The 21,503-nt window shown below is 49.5% G+C and overlaps 1 protein-coding gene and 1 long non-coding RNA gene across 13 annotated transcripts in view; one reads left to right on the forward strand and one right to left on the reverse strand.

Moving 5' to 3' along the window:
* The window catches only part of cnc (NFE2 like bZIP transcription factor cap-n-collar), a 412,613-nt gene that overhangs the window by 185,944 nt on the left and 205,166 nt on the right, over positions 1–21,503 (forward strand). The gene's annotated exons all lie outside the window — the stretch shown is intronic.
* LOC147468123 (uncharacterized) overlaps positions 1–21,503 on the reverse strand; it is a 102,077-nt gene that overhangs the window by 71,550 nt on the left and 9,024 nt on the right. For both annotated transcript variants that reach the window (XR_015192553.1, XR_015192554.1), the window contains exon 2: positions 1,927–1,989. This is a non-coding gene — a long non-coding RNA (uncharacterized LOC147468123). The remainder of the gene's footprint in view (positions 1–1,926; positions 1,990–21,503) is intronic.

Consider the following 21,503-nt stretch of genomic DNA (forward strand, 5'->3'; position numbering starts at 1 on the left):
GATACATTCTGTATAAATATGTGCATGCGTGTGCGTGTGTATATAGGTGTGTATGTCTAGGATGAGGGATTTAGATACATTTTGTATGTTTGTGCAGTTTTTACAGTTTTAGTTAGATTTCTTTTTTTATTCATCTATTGATTTAATTTGTTATTATATTGCTCATTTATTATTATTATTATTATCATAATTTGAATTTATTTATGTGTTTGCGCTCGTTATGTGTGAGTGTGTCTGTGTCTGTGGTTATATATGCGTTGTGTGTTTTTGTACATGTCTATGAACGTATGCACGTTTGTGTTGGTATGTTTGGGTACATACGGATATATGTATATATGTGTGGTTCCTCTATGTGTTTGTCTCGTGTCTGCGTGCGTTTACGCTCTTTGATTGGGACAAACAATTTGTCTCGCGTGACTCCCGCGCGGTCCGTGTGCGTTGGCGGCAGTGATGACAGTGGTCTTGGGTGGAGTGAGGATAAGTTGGTGCGCTTATCGTGAAGTCCAAGTCCTGAGCCATCGTTCGCGACTTCCTTCAGGAGACGTGTTAATGGCTCGTGAAGGCTACGGGCTAGGTTGTTGGTTAGTAGCAAGGGGAGAAGCTGGTCTCCGGACCGGGAGGGCGGAAACGAAGGTGAGAAGGCATCTTACCGGGACAGAGTAGACAGGGGTGGTAGACGCGTGAGGTGGATGGGTGGTGGTGGGGTGCGAGGGGGTGGGGATGGGGGCGTTGGGTAATAGATGAGGAAGAAGGGCGCCGAAGGGAGGGGATGTTGGGTGCCGGGGTGTCCCTCAAGCAAGGCGTATCTGGTGTGGGTGTAGCATGCACCTGTCAGGCGCCCACGGGTCAGTGCTCATGTGGGGCGCCGGACGGGGGCAGCCTACCCCCACGCCGTCGTTCCCCGCCCTTCCCTCCTTCCCTCCCCTCACCCTTCCCCCTCCCCCGATCCTTCTCTCTCTTTCTCTCGCCGGGGAAGAAGACCATCGCCACCACTGCCGCCGTCGCTGCCCGCGCGTCTCTCTCGGAATCTGTCGGAGAAACCGAGCCCTCGCCGACTCCTGCGGGAGGAACACGTAAGCTTCCTTTGCGCTCTTCCTCCTCCTTCTTTTCCTCCTCCTCCTCCTCCTTCTCTTCTTCTTCCTCCTCCTCCTCCTCCTCCTCCTCCTTCTTCTCTTCTTGCTCCTCCCTCTCTTACTCCTCCTCCTCCATCTCTATATTCTTGGAAACACTCTCCTTGCCCCACCTCCCTCGCGTCCCTCTTCCCATTCCGCCCCCCCCCTCCTATCTCAACCCCCTTCCCTCCATTATGTACCCAACTACGTGATCAACTTGAGCACATAGATAAAAAGAGAAGTGAACTCGATGAGACACAAAACGACATGTCCGGAGAGAATATATAAAAAAAAGGCTTGTCGCGCCATCATGTGTGTGTGTGGATGTGGGTGGTAAAACGAAAGGTAGATAAGCGGGGACGACCTGATCTACACATAAACCCGGATGGTAGACGATTTTGGCAGCAGGGCCTTGCCATGTTGTCATTCCTGTTCATGTTGTTATTTTTTTTCTGCCCGATATTAATCTTTCCCTGAATGCTTTATGTGGCTGCTGGTCGGGTGTATCTGGTCGCTTGAACATTCTGGAAACTCAGGCATGTGTGAATCTGGCTTGTGTCTTACATGCTACGTGTCTTCACGATCTCTCTCGCCCTTCTTTTTATATCATTAGCGTTGTTTTCCTTTCTATTAGTCTTATATTTTTGTTTCCTAATCGTTAACCTTAGATTTGTGTTTCTTTACTGTTAACCTTAAGTTTTTGTGTCACTTGAGTTATAGGGATGTCGAAGAGGAACTGCTGATGTCCTCTCGAGGAGATGGAACAAAGGGATTCCTTGTATAGTTTGGATTAATGCAGAATTATCTGGCTTACCGTCCAGTCCTGGAACATCCGGGTCACTATCTAGTCCTGGGCCGCCGAGCATCCTCGCGGGACCTGGAAGAAGGAGGACCATAAGCATCCTATCTCGAGCAAGGGAGGGGGGGGAGATAAGAAGATGCATAGGGTGTCAGGGATGCTCTCTCCATCACCCTCTCGGACCCTGAAGATTGAGGCGAGATTAGGACCGAGATTAAAAGTTCTTCGGTCTAGGGAACTACGGATAATATGCCGTTTTTTGGTGCGTGCTCTTGTTAATCAGGTTATGTCAGTATGGTTAAGGCGAATCAGCTGGTATTTGTTTCGGAAATTTAATGCAATCAAAACGAGAAGATAAGAGGGGGAAAAAGTGGACGTTAATCTGAGACGAGTTCATCAAAGCGCAGCGATGCGGCCAATGCTAATGCCAGGCTCGTGGGGCAATAAGTCTGCCTCTCTCCCACTCCCTCTCTGCCTCGCTCCCTCTCTCCTTCTCTCCCTATCTCCCTCTCTCCCTCTCTCCCTCTCTCCCTTTCCTCCTCTCCTCCTCTCTCCCTCCCTCCCTCTCTCCCTCTCTCTATCTCTGTCTCTCTCTCTCTCTCTCTCTTCTCTCTCTCTCTCTCTCTCTCTCTCTCTCTCTCTCTCTCTCTCTCTCTCTCTCTCTCTCTCTCTCTCTCTCTCTCTCTCTCTCTCTCTCTCTCTCTCTCTCTCTCTCTCTCTCTCTCTCTCTCTCACCCCCACTCTCTTTCCCTCCCTCCCTCCCTCCCTCTCTCCCTCTTTCCCTCGCCCTCTCTCCTCTTCCCTATCACCCAATCACTCACTCACTCACACAAACACTCATTTATTACATTGAAGTAGGTTGTGTATTATTGTTCCGATTTCCCTATTGTAGACGCAATAAAGTGGTCTTATACACAGACTCCGATTCATATCTCAGACTTCCAATAAAAGCTGTATTATAAACTGGTAGGCTGTTGTGCCGGGCGATAGATTGTAGTAGAATGCCGAGAATGCAATCGTCAATGAGCTGGGCAACAAACGCTCAGCAGTTGTGATGTGTTCGTAATGCATTTGGCGCAGTTAATTGCCCAGTCAGATTTAGTGGAATGCCATGCTGATCCGGTTGCCAGGAATGACAGCCGACAGCCGTGATTGGGGCGAGAAGCTGATAACATTTGGCACTGGTGGAAGGCATGGACTTCACTCGAGCAGAGGGACGGGCAGGTAGAGTAGAACGAGGCAGTGAGTACGTGTGCTCAAGCGTCTTTAGAATGAAGGCGGTTGGGATGGCGCTCAACGATGAGAAAATAGAGGAATATAGTTTGTTTTGGCGATTGAGTAAGAAGGTTCGAGAAACTGAGTGCTGTGTCGCCGAGGGAGGGAGATGGGGGAGGGGGGGGGCGAGCGGGGTGCGTGGGAGAAGGGAATTGGATGAGAGGGTAGCCTTTACATCGAGACTGAGTGGTTTGTGGATTGGTCGGTGGAGTCGGTGGGGAGAGAGCGGATAAGTGGATGGACTAACGAGTATTCATTGTTCTCGATCGGAGAAAATATCAGATAAACACATATTATGATTGCCATGTAGGAATGAGGAACAGGAGCTGCGATTGGGTCAAGTTGTGAGACTGCTTGCGCTGCACCTGTGGATTCGTTCACTGATAGCCGGATTGGCAGGCGATGAGTGCTAATGGCGGCGGCGCGGTGGCAGTGGACCTTGGTGGAACGTGAGGCACGAGACTTCGTGCCCGGTTAGTCCACGTGCCCAGGCCCTGTTTTTATTACCCCCCTCCTCCTGGTCGGCCCTTCCCCTCCCCCCCGCGATGGAGACTATTCATCTGAGGGAAGACCTTTCCTGTGTTATTTCTTTGTTTCGATTATTTATTTCTTTTTCCTTCTTGAGAGAAGCTCGCCCGTGGCCCGCCGTCCATCTACCTTCGGCTACGTGCGCGCAGAGAGGGTTATTTGATTCACTAATTGCGCGTCATGCTAGACGGCCTCGCTACTCTTCCGCACTCTCTCTTTTCTCTACTTCCTCGCTTCTTACCCCCCCCCCCTCTCTCTCTCTTTCTCTCTCTCTCTCTTTCTCTCTCTCTCTCTCTCTCTCTCTCTCTCTCTCTCTCTCTCTCTCTCTCTCTCTCTCTCTCTCTCTCTCTCTCTCTCTCTCTCTCTCTCTCTCTTCCCTCTCTTCTCTCTCCTTCTCTCTCTCTCTCTCTCCCTCTCTCTCTCTCTTCTCTCTCTCTCTCTCTCTCTCTCTCTCTCTCCTCTCTCCTCTCTCCCCCTCCTCTCTCCCTCCCCCTCCCTCCCCCCCTCTCTCTCTCCTCCTCTCCTCTCCCTCTCTCTCTCCTCTCTCTCTCTCCTCTCTTCTCTCTCTCTCTCTCCCTCTCCCTCCTCCTCTCTCCCTCTCCCTCTCTCTCTCCCTCTCCCTTTCCTCTCTCCTCTCTCTCTCTCTCTCTTCTCTCCTCTCCTCCTCTCTCCCTCCTCCCTCCTCCCTCCTCTCTCTCTCTCTCTCTCTCTCTCCCTCCCTCCCTCCCTCCCTCCCTCCCTCCCTCCCTCCCTCCCTCCCTCTCTCTTGTTTATATATTACATTATATTACTTAATAGTCGTGTCAGTATGCATTACATATATACTTTTCTCCCGCAGCAAGATACTGCCACCAGTTTAGTATTTAAATGTGGGTTGTCATTTTAAGAGAAGAATCATGACTCTGCTGATGCAACATGAGATCAGGTCGTTTTCTTTGATTTTATTGCTCTGCTAACCAGAATCTCTCCCCCCCTCCCTCCCTCCCCCTCTCTCTCTCTCTCTCTCTCTCTCTCCCTCCCTCTCTCCCTCCCTCCCTCTCTCTCTCTCTCTCTCTCTCTCTCTCTCTCTCTCTCTCTCTCTCTCTCTCTCCCTTCCTCTCTCCCCTCCCCCTCTCCTCCCCCCCTCCCCTCCTCCCTCTCTCTCTCTCCCCTCTCCTCTCTCTCTCCTCCCCTCCTCTCTCTCTCTCTCTCTCTCTCTCCTTCTCTCTCTCTTCTCTCTCCCTCCCTCCCTCCCTCCCTCCCTCCCTCTCCCTTCCATCCTCCCTCCCTCCCTCCCTCCCTCCCTCCCTCCCTCCCTCCCTCCCTCCCTCCCTCCCCCTCTCTCCCTCTCTCTTTTCCTTTCTCTATCTACATGCTTCCTTCCCTCCGCTATGATCATTACTTGCAGTTCTAACTGTAAGTCACGGTGATGATCACCTAATGGTCCATCTTGAAAAAATATTTATATATATACTGCATATATATATATATATATATATATATATATATATATATATATATATATATATATATATATATATATATATATATATATAATGTGTGTGTGTGTGTGTATGTCATCTCGCATGTACACTCACTCTTCTCTTGTATTTGTTCTTCCCCTGCACGCATTTGCCTCGCACTTGACGTAACCGTAGCGCAACGATTGCAAAGGCCGGGCAACTGTCGCCACACACGGCTGATCTTACTGTCAACTGTTAATCACATGTCATTTTCTTTTCGGCAGGTATGTGGCTTAGCGGTCCTTCGAGGGCCCTTTCGGCTGCTGTAGACGGGCCAGGTGAGTTTTGAATCTAAAACACTCGTTCTCTTATCGGATGCGCGCGCGCGCTGGCACACACACACACACACACACACACACACACACACACACACACACACACACACACACACACACACACACACACACACACACACACACACACACACACACACACACACACACACACACACACACACACACACACACACACACACACATATATATATACATATTACCATTCCTTTATGACTTGTTCTAAGAAAGCTATTCATTTCACATCGCTAGGCTAAGGATTTTGATCATAAAGAGGATAACAGTTTTTCATGATGGTATTTATAATGACAAGGGCGGCATTAACTGCGATGGTAAGTGAAGATAATATCGGCAATTAAGTCATAATTTTCATATCTTTATTTCATAACTTAATTCCCCCTCCCCCGCCCCGTTTTGTAGATTTGCAGTTTTGCTTTCCCCTTACTCATCACACTTACCCTTACCCTTTGCTCATACTCCCACCCATACCTTAACTTCCCTCCTTTTTCTCCGCCGTCACCCTGTACCCTCACTCTGCCTTTCGTCCCGCCCCTCTGCCTCGGCCACAGCCTCGCCCTCTCCTCAGCCGAAGGATAAATTCCCGCCACGGATTTTCCCTGCGTCGCGGATCATGGCCAGACGGCGGAGGTGTGGTCGCAGAATTTACACAACATAATTTCGCTTGTTGACGATCGAGGCGGCGCTCATTAGCGAATTGCGTACACTAGGTTATCCTCTGGCCGTGTAATTGAGGGGCTGGAAGTCACGTGGGATGGGGAGAGGTGAGGGGATGGGGATGGGGATGGGGATGGGGATGGGGATGGGGATGGGGCGGGGATAGGGAGATGGGAGTGAATTCAACCTTGGATTCCTCTTTGGATTCTTCCCCTCCCGTGTCCACCGATTTTCTCTCCCATGTCCTTTTTTTCCGGAGAATGTTGGAGGAGGTAGAGGTAAGAAAGAAGGTTCTGAAGCGAGGAAGGGAAGGGGAGAAGCGAATAGGAAAACTATGCGAGAGAAAGAAGTGGAGGATGCAGAGAAAAGAACAAGTAGAAGTAGACAAAAAAAAAAAACGATATGAAGAGAGGAACAAAGAAAATTTGAGTGAGAGAGAAGAAGAGAAAGAAAGTGTCATAGTAGAAGGTATTCAAACGATGACGAACGCCCTTCCTTCGAGTAGGTTGGGTCCCTATGGCTTGGGAGGGAAGAGGGCGAGATATTTTCAAGGGTGACTCACAACCTTGTCAGCAGGACTCGATTGATTGTGTCTTCTATCACAGTTTTTGTGTGGATTCCTCCCTCTCTCTTTCGTACGTTTCTTTGTTTTTGTGTTTCTTTACATAATAGTAATGTATACATTATGAACATAGTGTTAATGAATGGTTAGGTGAAAAAATAGAATAAAATCTGAAAATATAACTTTAAAGGCAAACGACCGAAATTGGTAAATGGGTTAGTAAATATAATCCAGAGAAGCAGGGAAAAGGTAAAACTAATAAACAGGAAAAAGAGAAATTAGATAGATTAGATGAGATAGAATACAATTAATATATTAAATAAAACTGCATAAATACATGAAACATATAGTAAGTACGCCAATAAGAAGGAATTAGAACGAATATATAGGTATATGAAAAAAAAATAAAAGATTACACTAATGAATAAAATTGAGTCAAGGTATGAGCCAGTAATTAGTAATTCATAAAGAGAGAACATAAGATGAAAGGAGAATGATTAACGAGTTAAATTAGATACAATAGACAAAATATAATATGCAAATACACCATTAATTGAAATAAACAGAATAATGAGACGTTTTATTCCATTATTTGTACAAAATGCATTCAAACGCGTCTATAAGTGTGTCATTTAACTATTACATTATAAGATTTTTTTTAAACTGGTTTAATATGATCACAACATTTTGAAACGGGTTGTCTGTAATACTTAAAAAGATTGATGTTCGGTTAAATGTCGAGGTGAGGTTTCTTCAACTTGTATTTTTGTGTTTTTTTTCTGGAATGGGTGGGGGGGCTTGTTGCGATTAGACATTGGGAAATTATATAGCATAGATTGCGCTTAAACGATGGCGTTTAAGAGATTTAAATGCTGCCTGCACTCTCTCTCTCTCTCTCTCTCTCTCTCTCTCTCTCTCTCTCTCTCTCTCTCTCTCTCTCTCTCTCTCTCTCTCTCTCTCTCTCTCTCTCTCTCTCTCTCTCTCTCTCTCAGTTTGTATGTGTATGTGTGTGAGTGTGTATGTGTCTGTGTCAGTGCATGTGTGTGAGTGTGTATGTGTATGTGTATATGTGTGAGTGTGTATGCCTATGCGTATGTGTATGTGTGTGAGTGTGTATGTGTAGGTGTGAGTGTGTGTGTGTATGTGTTGTGTATATGTGTGTGTGTATGTGTATATGTGTGTGTGTGTGTGTGTGTGTGTATGTGTGTGTGTGTGCTTGTATATATGTGTATGTATATTCATGTGTGTGTGTGTGTGTGTGTGTGTGTGTAATTGTGTAATTGTGCAGTTGGAATTGTGCCATTTCTTTTTTATTTGTATTGTTATATGAAGTTCAAATAATAAAAGCTTGTATATATGTGTGTGTATGTATATGTGTATGTATATTCATGTGTGTGTGTGTGTGTGTGTGTGTAATTGTGTAATTGTGCAGTTGGAATTGTGCCATTTCTTTTGTGTTGTATTGTTAATGTGTATATGTGTGTGTATGTATATGTGTATGTATATTCATGTGTGTGTGTGTATGTGTATGCATATGTATATGTGTGTGTGTGTGTGTGTGTGTGTGTGTGTGTGTGTGTGTGTGTGTGTGTGTGTGTGTGTGTGTGTGTGTGTGTGTGTGTGTGTGTGTAATTGTGTAATTGTGCAGTTGGAAGTGAGCCAGTTCTTTTCATTTTTATTTTTAAATCAAATTCAAATAATAAAAGCGTCTTAAATGGAAGCAGCCACGTATATGCAATGGGTGCATGCAAGTATGTGTTTATATATGTAATGTTGTCGATTTACGAGCGAGGATCCCGTTTCACATTAAGTTTTTGATCGTCGCGCGCAAGTCCCTTCCTCCTCCTCCTCCTCCTCATCCTCTTCCCCCCCTCCTCCTCCTCTTCTTCTCCCCCCCTCCTCCTCCCTCCTCCTCTTCTCCCCTCCTCCTCCTCCTCCTCCTCTTCTCCCCCCCTCCTCTTCCTCCTCTTCCTCCTCCCCTCCCCCTTCCTTTCCCTCCCTCCTCCTCATCTTTTTCCTCCCTCCTCCTCCTCTCCCCTCTCCTCCTTCTCCTCCTTCTCCTCTCCCCCCTCCTCCTCTCCCCCCTTCTCCTCCTCCTCTCCCCCTCCTCCTCCTCCTCTCTCCCCTCCTCCTCCTTCTCCTCCTCCCTCCTCTCCCTCCTCCTCCTCCTCTCCTCCCTTCCTCCTCCTCCCTTCCTCTTCCTCCTCTCCCTTCTCCTTCCCCTCTTCCCTTCTCCCCCTCCTCTCTTCCTCCTCCTCCTTCTATTCCTCCTCCTCCTCCTCCCCCCCTCTCCTCCTCCTCTCCCCCTCTCTTTCCCCCTCCTCCTTCTCCTCCTCCTCCTCCTCCTCCTCCTCCTCCTCCTCCTCCTCCTCCTCCTCCTCCTCCTCTTCTTCTTCCAACTCTCCCTTCTCTTCCTCCTCCTCCTCCTTCTCTTCCTCCTCCTCCTCCTCCTCCTTCTATTCCTCCTCCTCCTCCTCCTCTCTCCCCCTCCTCTCTCCCTCTCTTTCCCCCTCCTCCTCCTCCTCCTCCTCCTCCTCCTCCTCCTCCTCCTCCTATTCCTCCACCTTCCCCTTTGCTTCTGCTCTGCTTTATCATTTTTGTGCATTTCTTGCGTTCCATCATGCCGGCGGCCACCATTCCCCACCTTCATGCCATTTTCTGTTAAATAAGCCTTGTACTCCGCTGCAAGGGTTGGGGTAGTGCCTCAACCCCACCCTAACCTCTCTCTCATGTCACCCTGACTTTCTTTTCCCTCTCTTTCCCTTTCTCTCTCTCTCTCCCTCCCTCTCTCTCTCTCTCTCTCTCTCTCTCTCTCTCTCTCTCTCTCTCTCTCTCTCTCTCTCTCTCTCTCTCTCTCGCTCTCTTTCTTCCTCCTTCATCTTCTTTCTTCCTCTTTCTTCTCTCCTTCCTTTCTTCCTTTCCAACCCCCTCCCTTCCTCTCCTCTCCTCTCTCCTCTGCCCCAAATCGCCGTGCGGGCAGATAATGGCATGCTTTGTGCGGTTACCTGTGCGCGTTTTTGGCAGTTACGAATTGCGACTAATTGTTACCCGTTTACCATTAGAACAGAGTATCCGCTTAGTCACTCTACTTTCCCTATGTTTAGTAAGGCCGAGGTGTTCTACATAGACCTATTCCTGCGTCTTAGGTGAGTCACAGGACTTTCCCTGAAGACCTATTCCCTCTGGGACTTTGCCATTCTGGTCCTCCCTCCTTTCAGGACGAACACTCGGGTTGTGAAGACTTTTTTTTTATAGGCAGTGTGACTGGTATACATTTTCGTGTCATGATGGCCTTGTTATTCCTTCCGCAAAACAGCAGTCTTGTTCCCTGTCTGACTCTCTTTTTTTTTCTTTCACTTCCTTCTCCCCTCTGCTCTCTCTGCTCTCTCCTCTCCTCTCTATCCTCTTTATTCATTCTGTCCTCTCTATCCTTTCTATCCTCTCTCTCTGTGACATACACTCTCTATATATTTACTTATGTATCTCTATCTATCTATATCTGTTTATCTGTCTCGCTGTCGGTATGGTGGTCTGTGTCTTTCCGTCTGAATCTGCCCATCCACATGATATTTGCCCATTTTCTACGTGTTGCATCTTCTCAAATTCCTCTTCTGCTTTCCTCATTTTCATCGGCAGTTCCCCCCTCCCCACACACACACTACACCCCATGTCATTCTCACCCCCTGCCCTCCTCCTGATCGCCAGCGCCCTCCCGTACGATTTATGATCTAGTTTGAAACATATTAAACATTATTATTTTCTCTCAGAACTTGACGAACGCGATCTTAAAAGGAACCCCGTGCGCTCCCGTGGTGGTTAAGATTTAGTGCTCGGTTAGGGGGAGTCGCTCTCTCCCTCCCTCCCTCCCTCCCTCCCTCCCTCTCTTCCTCCCTCCCTCCCTCCCTCCCTCCCTCTCTCCCTCCCTCCCTCCCTCCCTACTTCTCCCTCCCTCCCTACTTCTCCCTCTCCCTCTCTCCCCTCTTTCTCTGCCCCCTCTTCATCTCTCCCTCTCCCTCTCTCCCCTCTTCCTCCCTCCCTCTACTTATCTCCTTCCCTCTCCTCATCCCTCCCTCCCTCCCGCCTCCCTTACCTCCTTCCCCTCCTTCTCCTTTTTCCTCATCCTCTTCCTCTTCCTCCACCTCCACCTCAGCATCCATCTTTGTTCACTCTTATTACGTACTTAAATTTCTTTGTTAAAGATATGTTAGCAAGACAACGCGATAAGGTCAAGTTTCTTATCGTTCGGTGTGATTTTCGGGGCCATGCAACACTCTCTAGGAAGATCCTTTTGACGTCGCCTGAGAAAAACTGGATCCTTGGACACGTGACATTGTTTGCTTGTTCCTTTTAGCGGTTGGGATTTGTTGAGAGAGGGAAGCGGCGGACGTAGAAAGAAAAACAATTCCAGAGAGGAAGGTGAAAGGTAGAAATAGAGAGAGAGAGAGAGAGCAATCACGGGAATGGAAATGATAAGGAAGAGGCGAGGCGGAAACGGAACTGTTATCCGCGACAGCTTGCTTGTCGTGTCGATGCCAATTATTAGCGCCGCCATTTTGCCAGATCGATGCGACATCCCGCCACATAATTGTTACGGTGCCGAGCATCATCTGCAATGGCTGACGGTAGTTGGTGCTCACAAATGTACGCATGCGCGAACACGCCCAAAAGAACTCGCGTGCACACAACCACTCAAGACTGACTTACACACTTCATAACTAACTCGCTCATTCAATTCATTCACTTACTCGCACTTCGCACTCACTCTTACAAACATACGCACGCACACGTTTGGCTTGTGCAGGCGACATAATTACATGCCCTGGCTTTTGTTGCTGTGGTTTCATTTGTCAGAAGAACTCGAATATATTTTTTGTTAATTATGAATGCATACTTAAACGCATATAAACATCCAAGGACCCCACGTTTAACATCCTTTTATACGTGTCTGCCCGCACTCTGGCCAGACCGCCTGGGTGTGGACATAGACACACTTTGACCTGATTTCACCTTTCTTGGCCACATTTTTTTGTCTACACTTTAACCTATATTTTGACCCTTTGGCCACAAAGTTTCTCTTCATCGACTGGACTTCTGAACGCATCGTAGCCCTTTCTCAGAATTCCTTCGCTTGTTGTTCTCGAGGGGCTAGAAGGCGCAAAAGGTATGGTAGAAGGGGGGGGGGGGGCTACGGCCATGGGTTACTCCACGTGGTTAGCTTGGTTAGGCAATCATGCACGCTTCAAATTAGATCATTGAATCAATGGGACGGTAGATTCATGAATTAATGGGTTTTGGAAGCCCCGTCACCGCCTACGTGGATCATTACTTAAGGTGTCGTTGAAGTCCCTCGGTAGTCGGCAGCGTCCAGGTTTAGTCAGTGCGAATATTTTGAGCCCAGGTCTCCGTTATTTTGCCGGGAAGTTAGAACAGGCGGCTTCAACTTTTCAAGGTTAGGAAATCTGTCGATTGTCGACTGTATAGTCTCAGCAGACACAGATAGACCGGTGATCATGGGAAAATAACCGAGAGAGAAAGACAACTGGCGGTTCCAAAGACATACGTGGATCGGGAGGGAGGGGGAGGCTGAGTCAGATGTGGCGACCGCTGTATAGAACGACAAAACCATCTGGCTCCGCTCTTATTGATACGTTTTCGTTTTTCTTCGATTTTTTTCTTGCATTCTCTAACGTGAATGGGAGATAGAAATTGAGACTGGGGAGAGGAAGGGGCAAAGGTGGGGGAGGCTTGAGGGAACGTGTCAAGGTATGGCGAAGGCACAATAGAGCATTGCGACTCGGTAGAGATGGGATGTGGTGTTTCGAAGAACCTGTATTCTGTAGCGTAGGTGAAAGCTCCCTTCCCTCCCCTCCCCTGCTCCCCCCCCCCCTCCCTCCTTAGACCTCCTCCCTCCCCTTCCTTCCCTCCTCTAAACCTTCCCCCACTCATGTCCAGCGCCGGGTGGGGTGGGACGAAGAGGAGAAAGGCTGAAAAGAAGCTCTTGCAAGTCTTTCAGGAGCGAAACCGCTGACATCGGCCCCTTCCCCTCCTCCTCCTCATGCCCCTATTTCGCTTTACGGTCAAAACACTGGGAAAAGATGGAGTCAGACAAAAAGAGGAATGAAGTTGGAAAGGGGGGGGGGGCGAAAGAAGAAGAGCAGCTAGATGGAGGGAGACCTTGTTGAAGGGAAGAAGGTCATAGATGGAAAAGAGATAGAAAGAAGAAGGCAGAGCGACCGAAGCTGAGGAAGGAGAAAAAAAGTCAAAGAGAGTAAATAACCTTTGGGCGTTGAACCTCCGGATGAAGGATTGTGAACCTGTCCACGAACCCCCCTTATGCGGACCCCCCTTATGGGAATACACGTGGCTGACCCGTGATGGAAAGGGGCGAGCAAGAGAGCTAGAGAAGAGTATGAATATAGAGGAACGGGAAGAGGAAGAACCAGGAGAAGAGAAGAGAAGACGAAAAGGAAAGAAAAAGAAAGGTGGAAGCTAAGTAGCGGAAGGGAGGCAGTGGGATAAAACCAAAAGAGAAATAAGAGAAATTAATAGATTGGAAGAGGGGGGCCAAAGATTCAGTAAGTGTGAAAATGTTGGATAATGATTATGAAAGGAAGCAGTAGAAGCAGAAGTAATTAAATGACATCAGCTGTTGGTGTAGATTTATTTGTGAACGGTGCAAGTGTAGGTTGTGCAAGTTCGTACGCGTGTGTGCGTGTTCGTGCATGTACACATTTGAATGCCAGATACGAAAATACTAATACTAAAGGCATTAAGGCGCGCGGGGGAACCATGACCGGAAGGAAGGCCGTCCATTTGAGGCGCTCCAATGATCGCCAAGGCACGCAAGGGTTTCCGAGAGAGTCGCCAATGAATAGTATTAGCCGGTATTGAGATGTGACGATACGTTGCGTGTTGATGGGCGCTTAGACGTCGTTGTGTGGGAGGAAAGAGGTGATGTGTAGGGCTCTTGAGATGGTAGGGTGAGGTTGCTGCAGGGATGAAAAGGGTGTTCGTGATGTGGCAGTATGTGATGAGAAGGGTGTTTGTGATGTGGAAGCGTATGATGAGGATAGTTTCTGGTGTGGGAGAGCGGTAGGTCAGAGAGGTCGGCTGGCAGACGGCGACCATTCCAAAGGGTAAAGGTAAAACTCTTACGGAGGAAGGCTGTGGCTGGACTGCGGAGTGGGGGTCGTGGCGGAAAAGGCTCTCTGTGCTGGCGGAGAAGGGATGGACGCGGAGCTGAAGTAGTCGAGTTGATAAGAGCCGGTCAAAGTAGCGTAGTGAATAAGAGGCAAACAGAGACAGAGGAGGTGATAAGTGACGTAGAGAGAAGTAGCTAGTTCGAGCCGTCGCGAAAGGGCTGGAATATGGCAAGGGATGCGGAATAGGAAGAACCCGGGTAGAAGTCAAAGAGGGCGAGGAGGGTGGCCGGGGAAACGGACGGAGTTCGAGGAAACCGCGAGAAAGTATCAGAAGCAGCGGCGTAGATGGCGGAAAGATATGAGGTTAAGAAGCGAGTTTGGCGGGAATGTGACAGCGGCGGAGGTTTAGGAGGTGGCGGCGACAGCGGCGTCCGGCGAAGGGAGTTTAGGTGTCGGGGCGGCAGTAAGTACGAGGCCGTGACACGTCCCGCCGCTGACACTTCCCCTCCGCGCCGTGCCAGTGGGGGGGGGGGGGGGGGGGAGGAAGGAGAAGGGAGGAGGGGGCGGGATGGAGAAAAGGGGCTTTTCATTTTATTCGATTTCCGAAGTTGGCCGTCGACCCCGATTGGAGCGTTCGCTTTAAGATCGTGAGAAGGTATTTTTGCAGTCAGAGTCTTGCGGATTTTTATATTACTGCAATGTTTTTTTTTTTTATACTTTATTAATATTATCGTCATTATTGATATCGGTGTTATATTATTATTGTTGTTATTATTATTATTATTATTATTATTATTATTATTATTATTATTATTATCGTTATCATTATCATTATTAATATCAATATTACAATTACTATCATCATTAATACAGATAATGTTTTAATAGTTATAGTTATTATCAGTATTGTTCTTATTAAATTGTTATTGTTAGTAAAAGTAGCAGTATTGTTATTTCATCATTATTACTCTGCTATCGATAAATAGTGCTATAGTCATCGTTGTAGTCATTACCATTGCTATTATTATTATTTAATCCAAAGCGCCGTTTTTCTCTTCGTAGACGGACAAAAAAATAAAAGAATTCAAGATTATCAAGTCAATTACAGTAAAGGGCGAAGTCAGCAGTCATTATCACGGAAGAGTAATCATTATCGTGGTATTGGATTCCTAATGACGACCTCGGCATGAGGTGGCGGTGGCGGCGGAGGCGGAGGCGGCGGCGGAGGCGGCGTCGGGGGCGGCAGGCTGGGGCGGCAGCGACAGCAGCACCCTTTCGCCTCCCGTACCGTGACTGATAGCCAATTAGTGATAACTTTTTTTTTTTTTAATCGTGGCCGAGGGAATTAGGAAAAAAGAAGCAGAAATAATTGCAAAACATAGGGGAAAATTGCGTTTTTGTGACGTGCGGGTTAGGTCATGCCAGGGCGGTGTGAGCGACCGACAGGGCTACTTTTATTGTGCTATTAATGCTATTATGCGGATGCTCTTATGCCATGCTGCGCGGTAATTGTAATGCCGCCTGCTGGGGATTGTGTCCGCGCCTGTCTGTCTGCATGTGCTGTAGATTTAAAAGCCTTTTTATTCTAACTTGTTTCTGTGTTTTGTGTGTCTGTGTGTAAGAGAGAGTGTGATGCATGTATGGATGTGTGTGCGTGTGCGCGTTCATAGCAGCTATTCTTAACGAGGGCCTCTTATGAATAGAAATATAAGGCTGATTTTTTTTTTTTCTGTGGGTCGTCGCGTGTCTTTTTGAGATTGCTCTTGGGTTGTGTTCCTGTCAGACACGCCTCCCCGCCTCTCTGACATGGGGGTATCTCCGTCGGATCTGATGTTTTTCCTATTTGGCCGTTTATGGAAGGTCGTGCGGATCACTAATACATTTCCTTTTTTCTATCTTTTTTAGGGTCCAAATTGCTAATGTAAAGTAGATACTTATAGTCTTTCCTTTTTGCCTTTTTTTTCTTTTTTTTGCCTCCATTTTTTTTTCTTTCTTTCTTTCATCTCGATTAAAATGCGTTGCAGTGGGTTGCTTATCCGAGATTACTTATGATTTATAGATGCAGATCTGGCGGTTCAGATCATGTTCATGTTGTGTTGATTTTTATGGTTTTACCGGTTTATCTGAGAGTTTTCAACATTATGTCTTAACTAGCTTTTACCACTCATCATTTCTCGAATGTTCATTAATTTATATTGATACTTCTGTTATTATGATTATCATTGTTGTTGTTGTGGTTGTTTTTATTATGATTATTATTGATAATAATGATAATGATAACTGATATTGATGATAATGATAACTGATATTGATGATAATGATAACTGATATTGATGATAATGATGTTGATAATTGATTTGATGATAATGATGAAAATGATGAAAATGATTGATATTAATAATGATAAAGATGATAATTATTGATATGATGTTTCTCTTGTTCTACATACATACACTTTCCACCACATCAGATCTACCTACCAATGTCGTATCCCTCTGCCGATCTTACTCGACACATTATTCGATGTCTCGTCGCTTGTTTCTCATTCCCATTCGCTCCCCTGCGTTGAAGTCTCTCCGTCCCTGAAGAGGCGACGGGTGTGGAGGGATGCCAGGGGGAGACGACCCCACCCTCAAGGGCAAAGGGCCGCACGAAAGGCATGGGGGCTCTCTATTCCCCTCGGGACTTAGATCCCTGTGAAGCGTGGGGCATCTCCGGGAGACCTGGCAGACTGACTGGCGGCCATCTTGGGTACGAATTTGATTCCTTCTTCCTGCTTCCGTCTTGCTAGCCCCTCCTCCCTTTTCCCACCTTGCCCTTACCTCCTACCCTTCCCCCTTCCCTCTCCCTACCCTCCCTCCCTCTCTCTCCCTAATCTCCCTCCTTCCCTCCCTCCCTCCCTCCCTCCCTCCCTCCCTCTCTCCCTACCCTCCCTCCCTCTCCTTAATCTCCCTCCCTCCCTCCCTCCCTCCCTCTCCCTAATCTCCCTCCCTCCTTCTCTCCCTCCCTCCCTCCCTCACCCTACCCTCCCTCCTTCCTTCCTTCCTTCCCTCCCTCGAACTCTCGCGTGGTCTAGCGCTATGTCCTTAGGTTTGGCGGAAGTAGATGAGACGTCGATACGACAGTAGTAGATGGGTAGATACGGCTGAGAATCGGAGAGGGTAGGAAAGGGACGAGGTAGGTGGGGGCGGCGGGCGGGGGTGCGGGGAGTAGTCCTAGGAGCGGGGATGCCGAGGTGCAAGAATAGGTGGTCGGTTCTGGGTTTTTGCAACATTGACTATGCAGAGTTTACGTTGTGTGTTGGTCACGGGTCAGTAAGAATGGTTTGTGCAAGGGTCGCGGCGGGAGTGCTATGGTGTGGGGGTCTGTATGGATGGGTGGGTCTGTGGGTGGGTGGGTGGGGTTCTATATGGCTAGGTTTTTGGATGGAGGTGTGGTGTCTGTATGGCTAGGTGGATGGGTGAGTGGGGGGTGTGGGGGTCTGTATGGGTGGCTGGGTGTGGGGTCTGTATGGGTGTGATGGGTCTGTATGGTTGAATGGGGGTGTGGGGTCTATGGCTGGATGGGTGGGGTGTGGGGTCTATGGGTGGAAGGGTGGGGGTGTGGGGTCTATGGCTGGATGGGTGGGGGTGTGGGGTCTATGGGTGGATGGGTGGGGATGTGGGGTCTATGGGTGGATGGGTGGGGTGTGGGGTCTATGGCTGAAAGGGTGGGGGTGTGGGGTCTATGGGTAGATGGGTGGGGATGTGGGGTCTATGGCTGGAAGGGTGGGGGTGTGGGGTCTATGGCTGGAAGGGTGGGGGTGTAGGGTCTATGGCTGGATGGGTGGGGGTGTGGGATCTGTGGCTGGAAGGGTGGGGGTGTGGGGTCTATGGGTGGATGGGTGGGGGTGTGGGGTCTATGGGTGGAAGGGTGGGGGTGTGGGGTCTATGGGTGGATGGGTGGGGGTGTGGGGTCTATGGCTGGATGGGTGGGGTGTGGGGTCTATGGGTGGATGGGTGGGGGTGTGGGGTCTATGGCTGGATGGGTGGGGTGTGGGGTCTATGGGTGGAAGGGTGGGGGTGTGGGGTCTATGGCTGGATGGGTGGGGTGTGGGGTCTATGGGTGGAGGGGGTGGGGTGAGGGGTCTATGGGTGGGCGGGTGGGGGCGTGGGGGCTATGGCTGGGAGGGTGGGGATGTGGGGTCTATGACTGGATGGGTGGGGTGTGGGGTCTATGGGTGGAAGGGTGGGGGTGTGGGGTCTATGGCTGGATGGGTGGGGTGTGGGGTCTATGGGTGGAAGGGTGGGGGTGTGGGGTCTATGGGTGGATGGGTGGGGGTGTGGGGTCTATGGGTGGATGGGTGGGGGTGTGGGGTCTATGGGTGGATGGGGGGGGGTGTGGGGTCTATGGGTGGAGGGGTGGGGTGTGGGGTCTATGGGTGGGGGGGTGGGGGTGTGGGGTCTATGGGTGTGGGGTCTATGGGTGTGGATGGGTGGGGGTGTGGGGTCTATGGGTGGGGGTGGGGTCTATGGGTGGATGGGTGGGGGTGTGGGGTCTATGGGTGGATGGGTGGGGGTGTGGGGTCTATGGGTGGATGGGTGGGGTGTGGGGTCTATGGGTGGATGGGTGGGGTGTGGGGTCTATGGGTGGAAGGGTGGGGGTGTGGGGTCTATGGGTGGATGGGTGGGGGTGTGGGGTCTATGGGTGGAAGGGTGGGGGTGTGGGGTCTATGGGTGGAAGGGTGGGGGTGTGGGGTCTATGGGTGGAAGGGTGGGGGTGTGGGGTCTATGGGTGGAAGGGTGGGGGTGTGGGGTCTATGGCTGGATGGGTGGGGGTGTGGGGTCTATGGGTGGATGGGTGGGGGTGTGGGGTCTATGGGTGGATGGGTGGGGGTGTGGGGTCTATGGGTGGATGGGTGGGGACGTGGGGTCTATGGGTGGATGGGTGGGGTGTGGGGTCTATGGCTGGATGGGTGGGGATGTGGGGTCTATGGCTGGATGGGTGGGGGTGTGGGGTCTACGGGTGGAAGGGTGGGGGTGTGGGGTCTATGACTGGATGGGTGGGGATGTGGGGGTCTATGGCTGGATGGGTGGGGGTGTGGGGGTCTATGGCTGGATGGGTGGGGGTGTGGGGTCTATGGCTGGATGGGTGGGGATGTGGGGTCTATGGCTGGATGGGTGGGGGTGTGGGTGGGTAGGTGGGTGTGAGGGATGGGTAAGATTTCGCGCTCGAGTGGAGTCGTTTCAGAGGCGGCGTGAATGGTGATACTGATTAATGGGGCGGTAATGGTTGTAAGCAGTAATGGTTGTTGTCTTTTATTCGGGACGAGCGGGGTAATTGGCTATAGGGCGTGGGCGTGGTTAGGAGATTGGAGTATTGGTGGAAACGGATTTTATGTTCCAGGAGGGCGGTCGGGCATCCGCAGACGAGCGACCCAAGTCCTTTTAGACAGTCGCCGGACTCCTTTTCCCCGTGTTTGTCTATACTTTTTTGATAGTACTTCCTCTATTTTTAGAAAGTGGCGTTGGGGGAAAGTCCGTCCTCACATGGTGCAGGCGCAATCGGGGCGGGAAAGGTGGGGGGGGGGGGAGCTTCTTGATCAGCCTTTCCTTTTTTAAGACGGGATTTTTTTATTTTACTTTTATTGGAGGACCGCCCCCCCTCCCTACACACATGCACACACACACACACACACACACACACACACACACACACACACACACACACACACACGCACGCACACGCACACGCACACACACATGCACAAGTGATGTGAAATATTTGATTTTGGGGGAAGGACAGGTAATAAAGAGGGAAGGATGTAAGATTTTGACTCAGGTTGTTTAGAAAGCTTTTTGTATACAGGGAACTTTTGTGAATCGCTAGGGACTGCCTCGATAAGACGGTTTACACTCACTGCAGTAGAAGTTATTGTAATTGAAGACAAATGAAATTTGCAAGACCTGAATGCGGCGACGGTCTTGCATCTTTTAAAGTTCGTGTGAATTCTTACCCTGATTCTTAGTTTAGCAACTGCAGGGGTACATCGTCCGATGGAAAGATCGCAGCTAGTAAGGTTCTTCCGTTCTAGACTCTCAGTGTTTCAGTTGATAACAGACTCCTTCATCAGTTCTATCGTTAACTGCAGGCATTTGCGCTCTACGCTCCAGACGAGTTCCAAATTGCAAGGTATAGGTAAATAGAATCGTATTGAAACCAGTCTTAAGTTTGTAGTCCTGCACGGTGTTGAGTTTGTCAGAATAGAGTCCTTGTACAACTTTGTGCTACTGTAGAGTTCTTCAGCAGGTGGTATGTCAGTGTAGATAAGATCATGTAGATATGCGTGAGTGTACGTTCATAAAGCATAAGTTGTCAACTGTAAGGTCTCATGTGGTAGCTATGGTTGTCATTGGCTCATGTTTCTTGGGCCTAGTCTCATGGATTTAATGAGATTGAAACAGTATCTCTAGTACGTTCCGATACGAGTTCCTTTACCTATTGGACAATGAAAGATTTTAGAATTGAGACAAGTAAGCCCCCCCCCCACCACCCCATCTCCCGTCCGTTTCTAAAAATCCGTAGGCCTGGAGATAGCTGGCCTCGCTGGACAACGCGATCGCGTTTCTCCCCGAGTAGGTAGCCCCCTAGAGAGTGGAAATCCCCAGAGCCTGGGAGTCCCTTACAGCGTGGCGATTGGCTTGGGTGTTGGCCAAGTGGCCAGGTGTGTGCAGCGGCCTGGTCGTTCGGCGGCACCTCCTGCACGTGGTAGCTGATGTGCCATTGGGCAGCGAAGGGTAGGCGGGGCGGGCGCCGGCGGGGGTAGGTGGGCGGGGTTTGTGCGTACACTTGCAGTTACAAACAACGAGCCAGTTAGGAATGGGCGGGGCCTAAGGTTTTGAATTCGCTCTTTTAACTGCTGTTTGCGTGCGTGTTAGTAAATATGTTTGATAGCGATCTTGAACACAAGTTGTGTTTACGGCTTTGAAGTCGCTATCATCATTGCAACACGTCATATCTGGTCGGGAGGCGCAGGTCGTTAGCATGCAGGCGTCCAGGGAGGAATGCCGACAATGAATTCGTAAACGGGGTGCGACTCCCGGCTGATCGGTGGAGGAAGCATTTTGTTGACACGTTTACGGCTTGACGCCCGGGACTAGAAAGCAGAAATGATGGATGCAGGGCTATTATTTAACCCAATACACTCTACGACGAGAATAAGAGGTAATGAAAACACGTGGTGGGTGGTCGCTTGTTTTGGAAGGGGGGAGGGAGCCTCCCCCGTCCCGCATCCCCCTCCCCCACATTCTCTATCTTTCTCCATAGGCCTACTAACCTCCGCTGGTACGATCCCGAACCGCCAGCCACGTACTCTGCACAAAACCCCTACGCGTGCATGCAGCGTGCGTGGGCGTCAGGCTAGGTATGCAAATGCAGGCAGGAGGTGCGAGTACTTCCTGGTGGCTTTCGTGGCGTGGGGGCCAGCGGCCTGCAGGTAGTGCTCGCCACTATGGCAGTCGTGCGTGCGAAAGTTATCAAGTGGAGTCCCTGACTGATTTCCCACATTTGTCACCAGTTTGAGCAACGAAGCATTCTGCAAGTCCGCGGCCGTGTGTGGAGAAAACTTGGAAATCCC

Source organism: Penaeus japonicus, unplaced genomic scaffold (genome assembly GCF_977035675.1).
Source record: "Penaeus japonicus unplaced genomic scaffold, GWHDUDI00000001_assembly GWHDUDI00000030, whole genome shotgun sequence".
Taxonomy (NCBI): domain Eukaryota; kingdom Metazoa; phylum Arthropoda; class Malacostraca; order Decapoda; family Penaeidae; genus Penaeus; species Penaeus japonicus.